Below are 13901 nucleotides of genomic sequence, written 5' to 3' on the forward strand. Positions count from 1 at the left end.
ATAGTTAAGTCTTTCATAGCGGTTGATCATGTGTTATCCTAGCAACATGTACCAGGACTTCATATGCAGTTTAGAAGTTCATGCACAATCCACATCTTCAAATTAATTGAGTTAGAGTGATTCCATTAATTGAGTTTTTGGACGCCAAATTTAATTTGAAAATGTGCAAAAGATCAAAAACTGTAATTGACGCAGTATTACAAAGACATATATACCATATTAAGACCAAAGTACTTATTTCATGCTTTAGTTATCATAATCCTCTTGTATCATTTATCGAAAATGTAAGCTCTGAATCTGAATAAATCTAAGTAATATATACGAAGAAAATGTAAAATAATTATCAAACATTGTATCACTGTGATCATTACTAAGACCTACAATTATCCTCTTCCTGAAATTTTACAATCTCATTATCTTAAAGACAAAATATTTGAAGGTTTCACTTCTACTACGTCTGAATTGCACACTTTTTTTTCTATTATATAAACTATTTCAACTGTAGGTTTGTGTGCTTTAAAAATCCCATTAAAATTATTACCATTGGCCCTTAAACGTTGAGGTCAGTTACCAATTGAAATATGCCATACTCTCTAAAACTAACCATATATCTTAATATAGCTGATTCAGATTGGGAGTGAATGACGATCAGTCTTCATCTCTGATGATTGAAAAAGAGATGATAGAAACAATTTCGAATAGGTATAATATCTACAAGACCTTATTCACTCCTTTGTTTCAATCTGAAGGTCCTCGCAAAAACCTAGATTCTTAAATACTTAAAACTTAAAAAATGTTAAATAGATTTTTAAATCTGACCACCATCGACTTATAACTTTATATTATTCAAACGATAACCAAATATTTTCTTGTCTTAAAAAAATTAAACAGAATTACAAAGACTGATTTTTTTTATGAGAATAAGAGACGATCCGGACGTTCAGCTGATGGTAATTGATAAAACTGACCTATTGTGTTGTGATGCTGATTATTTTTATTATAATTATGAAAAATCAATAAAAGATCTGGGTTAAGAAAAAAAGTATTTATTTTTCTAGCAGCACTTAGCGACACAGTACAATAGAAGCTAGAGAACTATTAACAAAATAAGTCAAAACGTAACAATGAAAGCTCCAAGAACAAAGCAGTGATAGCACGGCAATATCACGACATATACCTAAAGGCAATTAAACTGCTAGCCGTACTGACACAACAGGATCAGTGCGAGGGGTGAAAGGGGAAAGGGAGGGGGTTTCACGTTCCAGTTAGGTCCAGAGATTATGTGTGCTTTTGGCGTTTCAATAACTAAATATGTAAGTATGTTGTAGATTTGTTACTGTAGGTACAGATGTGACGGATAAGTTTTAATTTAGGAAATGGATAAAATTAATAATTTGAACTTGGTTTATTTATACTTCTAGATAAACTATGACACCAGTTAAAACGTCAAAAAAAATAGAATTTAGAGCTAACCTATATTTTGAAATTTTATTTCAAATCACGCAAGCGCACAAAACGTCATACAAATCGTGAGTGTAAGACGTAGCTTGTCACGCACACTTAACTTATTCCTGGCCTGTTTTTCTCGGTTGTCTAACAGCAAGAGACTCTATCTACACGTATAAATTATCTAAGAATATGAATATAAATAATAAGTCTTTTATGAATTCCATTGTCTCAGTAGTTAAATACAGTCCTATAAATTAATCTATTTTCTGTTGCGACGGCCACCTGTACAAGTCAAACTAAATAATTTACGAGATGCAATTTAAAATCTAAAAGCAACTCTTTGATAATCGTGACATTATGTACAGAGTTCGCATACGTGGATGCTCTAAATGATTGAGGCAATAAAATTTTAACGGTTGAATACACAAGATGTTGTGTTCTTTTTTTGAATTTGAATTTGATAATGGTGTGGAGACAGACAATGTCACAATCATAATATGAACGCATATTACAATGATGAACGCGAAAAATAAAAAAACATAAAATTTTATTGCTGTTTTTATATTTCTGTTATTGAGTTGGTTTGGTCGAAAATCGTGTGATGAAACCAGGTTTTTATGAAAATCCGAGATCATGTGTGTGTAAAGTAATTCCTCTGGTGTTGTAGGAGAATATGAGTGAAGGTGATCACTAATTAACATCAGGAGAATCATACGCTCGTTTGTCCTCCACTTCCAAAAAAAATTATTAGAACGAAAGCTGTCGAAAGAAGTTATTTCGATCATTCTTTTCACCGAACTAACGCATTTACATATTAATTCAAACTTATTATTATTTTGACTATTATATTGACTATTAAATTAAAACTATGATTGCGGGAAAGCGTACCAAGAATACTGGCAGCATTTCCGTAGCTGTTTTTGTACATGCATAAAAATCGATAAGCACATCCCAAAGCTAATAAAAGAGGTATCGTCAAATAGGAATATCGCATCTAATTTGAAAATATACCGTTGTAAAAACTGCTTATATTCATAAGACGAATATTTTTGTAATTTTTTTTAAATAATATTACTAAATAATACTACTACTAATCTTTTGTTAAATTGATATCTATGAAATTGATCTAATGATTTAGAAATGTATTTTGTAAAATTTGCACGTTATAAATGTGGCAAACATGTACTTAACAATAGTTATGTAACATCAATCTAAAAACTTTGACTTTGACTTTAAGCGGATCCGTTGACTGAAATAGCTGCCAACGCTTGGGTTTCCTGTAGCCCTATTGAGGCACGAAGATAGTACTTTGTACATGCTCCGAGCCTCTGGGCCTCACCGGCCAAGTATCTAGATACCAAACGGCTATAAACTACAACTAAACTAACACATTGTAATGAATTCAGCCAAAAGACGTCCACTTCTGGACTAAGGCCTCTCCCAAAAGATCCGTGAGTGTGGTGTCGCACCAGAATGGCACCACCCCATCTCCTTCCGTGGGTGTCGTAAGAGGCGACTGTGTATCCCACACATAACGGAGGATGGGCATCATGTTCTCTCGAGTATCACCACCTACTGCGATCGCCAACCCGCCCGCCAAGCGTGGCGATTATGGTGAACCCCCCAAATCACCACACATTGTATTATGTATTAGGTGTTTGAGTGAGAAAAAGATTCAAACAGTGACTTGCATTTAATTTGATATCTGTTTAAAGATAATAAAGTAATGAATAAGTCATTGTTGCATCTAGACCACCCGCACACACTACGCACAATGCCTTTATTGTTTCGACTCCATTTACGTCTTCTGGGCAAATCTTAATAAATTGAAGTTCTGTTACAAAATAAATGCATTTATTTTTATGTTGTAATGTTATCTTAATAAAACTTATATGTATTTATTTACTGATGTCTCATCAAAAATAATTATATTAGAAATGACCACCTATGACTTTTACGCAGGCCTTTAATATATCTGGGGATTGATGCACTGTTAAGAAAGTCTTTGACAGTGGTATAATAATTATAGATTGGATACTAGTGGGAGGCTCCTTTGCACAGGATGCCGGCTAGATTATGGGTACCACAACGGCGCCTATTACTAGGCAAATGAGATTTAACATCTTATGTCTCAAGGTGACGAGCGCAATTGTAGGGCCGCTCAGAATTTCTGGGTGTTTCAAGAATCCTGAGCTGCACTGTATTGTAATGGGCAGGGCGTAGCAATTACCATCGGCTGAACGTCCTGCTCGTCTCGTCTCTTATTATCATAAAAAAAATATAGTTTGTTTGATATACCAAAAAAGCCGACTGATACCTAAGGGACCATAACTAGGGATTTGTTTTTTGGGGCAGCGACCCTCCTGTCTGTACCTCGCAAGGGCGTCATACCTAGCTTTTGTAGTGTCTTAATATTTATCGATGGCTTCATACCCACTTTGTACAGAATTCTATTTGATGTCACTCGACACACTACCACCATTTGGGAAACAAATGGTGTTATGAGAGAGAGAAGAAACGGCGCAAGAAACTCCCCCAGCATCCTTTTTTGCGTATTTTTTAATAAAATGTACACTATAATATAATCTTAAGCTAGTCCCAGGCTGTCCGATCACTTAGATATCCAAGCGTGGAGTAGTAGGATTACGACAGAGCCATTTTTTTAATTTTATTTTAGATAATGCCTGGAACTTTCTTATAAAACTGTATACATTTACCCTTAAAGCTATTATGTATCTTATGAAGCCTAATAGAATTAGTTACAAGCATCTCTTATTTCTAGTGTTACAATAATGAAATTTAATCAATAGTATTATCATGAAAATGAAATTAAAATCAATTAATATTATCTTAAACCCCGTATTCCATTTTTAAGATTTATTCTTAACTTCGAAAAGAATGTGTGTTAAATGGTGAGAAATAATAAAGTTTCTAACATAATAAACAAATTCTAAATTTGAAATCAAAACATGAAAAATAGATTTTTGTCATGGCAATATTTATGGCCAAATGAATTATATTATAGTGTTGAAATCACATGCCACATATTCATTTACGGCCGTTTTCAATAACCTATCTATCCTTAGCTTAACTTACTAGAGGTAGACGAATCTATCCTTTTACGCTTACTTACATTCAAATAACCTATCGATATAAAGCATTGGACTATAACTATATTGGACACAACTATGGATAGATAAGATCTTGTCATTAACGACCGTTCCCAATATTCTCATACTTGAGATAAAAATCGTAACTATCGTTGACTTTTCTGTTCCAATAAACTTATAAACGGTAACTCACCCTATCCGTACACGCTGTATGTCAGTTGGACGACGTATAGCTTACCAGCGATAGAAGTTTGTATAGAAATTTTAATTCACGCGTCCCAATATAAGGCGATAAGAATTACTTATCGGGTATATTGGGACAGCTTCAGATCATTGACAGCTAATTACTGACAGTAAAAGGTTGTCTGTAATCTCTATGTATGGATACTTTATTAGGAACGGCCGTAAACAGTGACAGTAATGTATCCGTAACTAGAGATACGTTATTGAAAACGCCCGTTAATGTTAACGCTTTAGGTCCGTATTTCAGAAGTTTCAGTATATTATTTATGAACGAGTGTAGGTATTTTGTCTCTTTTTATACACAGTTATAAAGACAGCGACAAAAGACACTTGATCACAGATTACAAATTAAAACACTTAGGCCAAACAGCATACCCAACAAAATATCAAATAACTGACAAGCTCGTCTGTTCTTCTTTTTAGTAGGTACATAAAAAAATCCATATTTATTCATGACTCTTTAAGTACTTTCAAAGGAATTCTGCACAATATGTAACTTGACTATGACATTATTAAATGTAGCAGAAATTTTTAATAAACATCCAGGAACAAAAGGACAGTATCGAGTATTTTCAATATGAAACGTAATGCGATGCTGCAGGCTCAACTTGAATATAGGTAATTGTTGAAATATCCGAATGCTCCAAACAAGAGGAAAGCATGTTTCCAAATATTGTAGATTAAGTACTATTACTTCGCATTTTATAGGAAATTTGGTGATTGTGAGAGAGAATGCGTGAATAGGTATCTATAACCTAGACAGGTTGTGAAAAATGTATCGAATTTGCGTCTGCAAATTTTTCTGTACATATATTTATATTATTTTGTTATTATCTAATACGGATGTTAATCTACGTATCAGTGCGCATGTTGTGACATTCTTAAAATGTTGTTCATTCATATTAAGATTATTGATTCATATTTATACGTAACTTATATTTTTACAACAACTGGATGTCCCATTAAACATAAATTATAAAAAAAATAAAACTAAAGACATATTTATTTTCAAATTTATTTACATTAAAGTCACGTGATCCCGTTTTTGCAGAAATTTTGGGACTTCTGACAAAAAACATGACAAAAAAAACAAAAAAAAAACAGCCACTTTTTTGAATAAATTACCGGCTGCTGTTTTCCCGAACCGATACGGCATAGTGACCTTCAAGAAAAGAGCATACGAGAAGGGAGTATGTGGTGGACACATACTCCCATCTCTTGACACCTGTTATTGCGGATCAACACTACCGATCCCGTGAGCCTCTTACCCGTTTGCCTCATTTTATATATAAAAAACTACGATAAGTATTTTTAGCAGTCCTCTCCTGATGTTAGGCTGACAATGCCTAAAGACTTCTTAACAGATCTAAACAAATAGATATCTGAAAGTGCATGGCTGCATTAATAATTACCAGCTGAAAATTCTTAATTTTTCCTGAGTTGCTAAAAATGTCATCTTGTCAGTTATAGACAGTAGAGATTGGATTTGATGGTTCTGCCCGGGGCTAAGAGCTCATAATGAACAATGGCCTTCCGATCCGTATATACACACAACATCCTATTACGAGTTAGTCCAGGTTTTGCCACAGTCTGTGAAACCAGACCAACCGTTGACCATGACCTGTTCAGACGTTCTTGTTGTACATGATTCATTTTTCAATCGGTTCAGTTTCATTTCGTTATGATTAAAATCAAATGATATAATGTGATATTTTAAATGAGTGGTGAAAAAAACCTGGACTGATTTTCTCTTTATGGAATGTCACAGACGTTGTTCAACATCATGTTAATGAGTCAAAAGAGAACCTTTACCATTTTATTCAATATTAGTTGTTTCAGTAACTAAACAACGGGTGTACACTGTAAATGATAAAAATGAGGAAGTAACAATCAATTCCAGGGCAAGTTTTCTTTATTTCATATAATATTATTTATCAATCACAATTCGGCGAAGACAGCAAATATAACACATAATATGTTAGAATTTACTATGGTAGCTCAAACAAATGTGATATACTTAGGTACTGTAAACAAAATATTAATTTATTACATCTGGGCACTTCATTAAAATCCCATATTTATATTAAACTACAACAGCAGGAAGAGACATCGACTTGTTTAGCTTTATTAAAAATATTCCTCGGCATTCACTCCGTTCCCAATTTAAATTAGATATTTAAACAAAATGTACTCTAAATAAATAAAACCTACATGGTAGGTATAGTTCATATTATTTCCTTAAATAAAATGAATAAAGATTAATTTATTTTCACCAAACGACTTTTTGATTTCACTTATGGATTCAAAGCTTATTCGATTGGATCAGAGGATTGGACAGAGACACCCGATGTCTAGTACCATCTTCTGTTTTAAGAGTAACTAAATATATGATAGATGTAACTTGATTTTATAATTTTTATTTTATTTTATATTATTGTTTTCTTGGTGTCACGGAAGCAAAGACTGTGTATGTTGTGACACCTAAATTTGTTGTGCATTCTACTCATTATTTGTTAATATTTGATATATTTTAAGGGTATTAGAATGTAGCAACTACTGTTGTCCTATAAATAAATAAATGTAGTGGGTGTTTGGTTCACCCTAACATCTGATCGAAACATATCATTATGGCCGCGTGTAGCACAGATTTGCTCAAATTATCAGCCATCAACGACGACGACCTGAATAGCCGAGTGGTTAGCGATCCTACCTACTAAGCTAGAGGTCCCGGGTTCGAATCCTGGTAGGTGCAAGCATTTATATGATGAATATGGATGTTTGTTTCCGAGTCATGGATGTTGAAATGTATTTATGTATGTTTAAGTAAGTATATTGTATTAAATATATCATTGTCTTGTAACCCATAATACAGGCTATATATGCTTAGCTTGGGGCAAGATAATTTGTGTAAAAAAGTGCGTCAATATTATTATTATCAAGTACTCTGTGAACGTCGAATTTTTCGAACAATTTACAGCACTTATCATGGCAAAGAGCACGTATAAAATATTTTTTTTTCACCACCCGCAGTTTTCAAGGCGCTCTCTGTCACATACTACCAAACTATGGACTGAATTTCCTTGCGAGGTTTTTCCAGGACAAAAAGACATAGTTATCTATAAAGTAATACCCCTATATTTGTATTCAAAGAGAGATTGGTGATCATTTATTATAAAGTAAATCGTACGTACGTTTACCATCTTGTATTAACAACTTAACGCGTAGTGTATTATTATTATATACTGTGTATTACATTGCATAGCCATTACCAGTGGCAGGCCCCTTTGCACTAAATGCCAGCTAGATTATGGGTACTACAATGGCGCCTATTTCTGCCGTGAAGCAATAATGTGTAAACATTACTGTGTTTCGGTTTGAAGAGTGCCATAGCTAGTGAAATTACTGGGATATGAAATATGAGACTTAACATCATTTAATGTCTCAAGGTGACTAGTGCAATTGTAGTGCTGCTCAGAATTTTTGGGGTTTTCAATAATCTTGAGCGGCACTGCATTATAATGAGCAGGGCATATCAATTACCATCAGCTGAACATCCTGCTCGTCTCAACCCTTATTTTCATAAAAAAATCAACTTCCACTACTACATAACAGAAGGTACAAATGCGCCTTTATTTTGCAACATAAATAGAGGAAGCAGAACGGTCCGTGTTAACTATTAAACTTTTATAATCGAGAGTTAGTAGTTAATCTATTAAGAGTTAGTTCTACTGCTAAAACGGAAGTTAAAGATACAGTTAAACATATAATTTCTTACTGTGATATTAATAAACGCGAATTAAAGTTATTGCAAATTTAAAACATTATTGGCCTTACAAATAAACTTGGTATAAAGTTATAACTGTGAATAAACTAAGAATATGCAAATTGTTTACCAATAAACATTTTGCCGAAGATTAGTTTATTCGGACGTATAACGTTTCCCGCGTTTATATGCAAGGCTTCAAAAATATCTTTGTGTTGAGAGTGATGTCAGCGATGTATTCAAAATTTTGTATATTTTTGGTTTATACACAGATATAACTTTATACCTAGTTTATTTGTAAGGCCGTTTGTCGTTATCTTACCATTGTCACTACAGAATTACATGTCAGGGAGAAGTAATTTTAAACTTGGAATAACTTTTAATTGTGTGTATTAATAAGACAAAATGTTTTATTAATAAACGTGAAGTAAAGTTATTAAAAATTTAAAACATTTGGTTTTTTCTTACCTTTGCCACTACAGAATAACATGTCAGGGATAGGAGTAATTTTAAACTTGGAATAACTTTACTTCGCCTTTATTAATAACACAGCTAGGGTATAAATCAGAAGCATGGATGACTAAGCCTAGATATCATTAAGTGATTTCTCAGTTGGAAGGCATTACATAGACAGAACAAAGTACTTTCTATGACTATATCAACTCATTTATAAATATTCGGCCTTACAAATACAATTGGCATAAAGTTATAACCAAGCATAAACCAGCATAAAACAATATTTACACATAGACATTTTGCTAACGAATGCTTTGTTTGGACGTATAACGTTTCCCGCGTATATTTGCAAGGCATCTTGCCATTCGGAAAACTTTAGAATAATTATCATAGTATTGACAGTATTGTCAACGATATTGTAAAAATTTTGCATTTTCTTTCCTTATCATCAGTTATAACTTTATACCAAGTTTATTTGTAAGGCCGATTATGTATAACAACTGCTAAAAATAATTATAAATTGCATAAGTCACGGGTAGAATTTTGAGGAGCTATTTGACATAACTCCTGGCGCCAAAATCCACCTTCATACGCAAAAAATATTACCCTCACCATTATCAACTCGCGAAACTTTCTTCCACTTGCTACGAAACAGTGGAAAAAACTTTTTCTGCGGTGTTACCGTGTTATTAAGAATAGTGTACATTCACCCTAATATTGGCAATATTTCTATGTTTCTTCTGATCTTACGAGACAGCATGTGCGTTTTGCAATATTCCTACTTGTATATGAGAACATTGGAAATGGCTTCGATATCTTGACAACGGAGTGGTGGACATTCAGGAATAAATATTTTACGTGATTTTCCTTAATCAGATTGTACAACCCGGCGAATTTCTATCTTCTTCTGCGCAGACAGTTATTTTCTTTAAAATTGAACAATCCAGTTTGTCAACATTTTACTTTTAATTTTTTAAAAATTTAATTATATATTATATTTGAAACATTTTATACCAAAAAAAAAAAATATTAATATCGCATGTCCTCGAAAGTAAAGTCCTAGAATGGCGACCACGTACCGGAAGACGTGGCTTTGGTAGACCCCCCAGAAGATGGGCCGACGATCTGGTCAAGATCTCCGGAATACGTTGGAAGAGGGCAGTGTAGGACCGATCTTTGGGGGAGGCCTTTGACCAGCAGTAGACGTCTTCCGGCTGATATGATGATGAACCCGAAATTTTTGGAACTAAAATTGGCAAGGCAGAACTGAAATTTTGTTTGATTCTGTCGCTGGCCAGCCAGTTTGCTCCGTCTGTGTTCGGTAGGTCTAAGGCAAGCAGCCGCAAGATCACTCGATATCAAAGTGTTAGTTAAACGGAGCGTAATGTACAACAATCATAAACAACATTACCTGTGAAATATAGTCTGTACAACCGTGCCGTTCTACGTTCGCTAGGTTCACCATCCGTTACGTGTTTTATTACATTATTTTATTATTGCAAATAACAAATTTACATAAATTTACTGACTTAATTATAATATTACTAACTGACAGCTGTGGTAGGTAAAGCTAAATGAACCCACAACCTGACTATAGGAATAAACAGCAATTATCAATCATTTATCCCCATTTTTATAGCCTTTTTTATTTAGTAAAATTGATGATTAAAGTCATGTTTCGAATTTCAAAATTATCTTGGAAAGTTTTAATAAAAAAAAATGCTATTTATTTGAGGTCCTAATATAATTTCTTAAATTTCCCTCTAACATTCCATTTTTTTTATTTTCGGATGGTTAAGCCTTAGTGGTTTCTGTAATTTTGTAATATAAAGTCGGCCGCGGCCACAGAAGCCATGGCCACCTTAGTTTTTGGCAAGTTGTCTGGCGACGGGCCAAGTTCCGTGCTATTTGCTTATAATTCGGAATCAATATGCCAGCACACGTGCGACTGACTATTTCCCTCATAAACGTTGTAATCGCCGCTGTAATTCACGCACAATTGCTATTTAGCTGCGCTGTACTAACGTGTTTAGCGTACGATCTCTATTGCCTTATTAAAATATCTATTAGTTTGTCTGATGCAGTCCCTACCTTTATTGCCTCGACAGGAAATGAAATGCACTGTGTGTTTCCCGGCGATATGTATGATATTGTTTAGTGACTAATGAAATTGGTTTATTGAATAATCATTGGGCTCGTACAAGCTATATATCATGTATTACTGGTTTGATTCCCTTTGGAGCCTGACGTTAAAATACATTTATCAGTGGGAGGCTCCATTGCACAGGATGCCGGCTAGATTATGGATACGTCAACGGCGCCTATTTCTGCCGCGAAGCAGTAATGTGTAAGCATTACAGTGCTTCGGCCTGAAGGGCGCCGTAGCTAGGTGAAATTCCTGGGCAAATGAGACTTAACATCTTATGTCTCAAGGTGACGAGCGCAATTGTAGTGCCGCTCAGTATTTTTGGTTTTTTCAAGAATCCTGAGCGGCACTGCATTGTAATGAGCAGGGCGAATCAAGTACTATCAGCTGAACGTCTTGCTCGTCTGGTCTCTTATTTTCATAAAGAAAAGTTGGACGTTGCAAATATTCTCCTTCGACTCCGAAAAAACCACAGCAGTGACTGTACGGGCTTTTTTGGATGAACACCCATGTCGTATCACCATACAATCATCTCTTACTTAGACAGTGTAGTCACCATATAGTTTTGCGTGGAAGAATTATTTCAGTAAACAGAGCATGTCCCTTAAGCTGATTCCTCCTCCTTTTCTATGAAAAAGTCATTGATGTCATGTTTGGGGATGATACTATCAAGTAAATCCAGAGTTAAACAACTTATCACCACAGTACTACTAGTCCTATACGTTTCTGCTATAGAGCAGTTATTGTTTACCTCCAGTTTGGATTACGAGTTAAATGCAGAGATAAGGGGTAGGTATGTCCGTATTTCAGTCGCTGCTTTAAATACTTCATAAAATTTAACCGTCGGTGTCATTAATAGTTTGAATCCTTAACTCTCACCACGGATCCCCGATTCGATCCTCGTTCACCACGTACCAATGTGTGTGTGTTTCGCAGTGTTTTCGGTTTTCTAATTTATCATAATATGTGGGTAGGTTTTCTCGATGATTTATAAAATCAGCAATGCTCTTGTGATTCCTCTAGTGATTCGAGAGAGTAGACGTCTCAGGTGATGTAGAATATTTTTAGCGGCGGTAATCACTAAACATCAGTTGAAATTAACACGATCATGAAATTTTACTTTCATACATACAACCACACCTATCTCGCGCCTGAGTCTCAAAGAAATACATAAAGTGGGACATTATTAATGACAGCGGAATCAAATAAAACCATGAAAGTTAATGTTCTTGTTATACATGAGCAAAATGTGAAAAGGTTTGTAAATTAATTTTAATTAGTGTCAATTTTTTTACAATACCAAGAAGTTATTTTGATTTTTATTTTAATATATGAAAATATAAATATTGATTAGAGTGGCAATAACTGTCTTGCCACTTCTCATTAGCTCAACCCTTTGGGAGTCATCAGTGTCATTTCCGTGACCTACATAACAAAAGTGATTTCGATTTGATTTGATATATATATTGAAATGCTTCAGATTTTAAACGAACCAACATTGGAAGTAAAGTACGAACGGGCAATATCTATAAATAGCGAGTGACATGTTTCCGTCTCCTCTACATTGGTATCAGAACAAGTCGCTGCATAAGTTACAAAAGTCACACCTATTTGTAAACGGTTGTGGGTAGCGGCCTATTTCCAGCTCATCAGCACCTGTCGTTACGATACGCGCGATTAAATGTACGTGGGCGCGTTCACACGACATGCATACGATATTTCTATCGTATGAAATCGCTGATACTTTTATTTTCTAGTTTTATGCTAGAAAGTAAAATGCTAGAGCAAAACACACCATCATCACCATTGTAGGATTAATAAGAATGGCTGAAAGGTACTTAAGTCATTTAAATAAAAAAAAATAGGCTGGTTTATTTATTAATTGTTTAGATTTGTTCGAAATTATACTGTAGGATATGGATTGACCAATTATCTGATGGATATCGTTGGAGTAAGTTGAAAGAAGGCAACGCAGGACGTATCGTCATGCAGATCTTTGCGAGAGGCCTTGTCCAGCAGTGGACGAAGTGGCTGAATTGTTAATAGCTCAGGATATCACTTGAGAAGACAGCGACACCTGTTGACATGAATTCGTTTTACCGATTGTTCTCTTTATAAGTACTGACATTGTTATAAATCCGTTTTATTACTGTTCGTCAGACTACAAAGGCGTGGTAGTTAGTAGTTTGCTATCAACCGGGGTGCTGAAGAATCTATATCTAAAAAGCTGCTGGCGTTTGTTGAGTGTGCCGGTCTAAGTACTTAGCCAAGGATATGTCAGTAATTCTTTGTATTTTTGCATGTATCTTGGAGGCGAACGCGTTGGAGTTAGTGTAAGCACTGGCTGTAATTGTGATCGACTGTATGGTGCGCTAAGTTATACTCCCAAACGAGGCACCACACTTTCACAGTTTTTTAAAAAGAAATAGAATAGTTTGAGTTATTACGAATTATTTTTGAATTGATGAGGTCATATTTTAACATAATATACCCTGACAGATTTCCTAGACTGCATTTACCAAATCTGTTGATGGGCATAAAGTGCATAGGCAAATTAACAATAATAGAATCTATTATAATAATTTCGTAAAATAAATTAAATAATATACTATTATAAATTGTTAAGCAAAGACACATATTTAATAACTTTTTGAATAAGATAAATAATAAATTAACAAATTAATAAACCTTATTCATACTTCATTATAGTACGTAGCTAATAGGTAATATCGAT

Source organism: Leptidea sinapis, chromosome 42 (assembly GCF_905404315.1).
Source record: "Leptidea sinapis chromosome 42, ilLepSina1.1, whole genome shotgun sequence".
NCBI classification, from domain to species: domain Eukaryota; kingdom Metazoa; phylum Arthropoda; class Insecta; order Lepidoptera; family Pieridae; genus Leptidea; species Leptidea sinapis.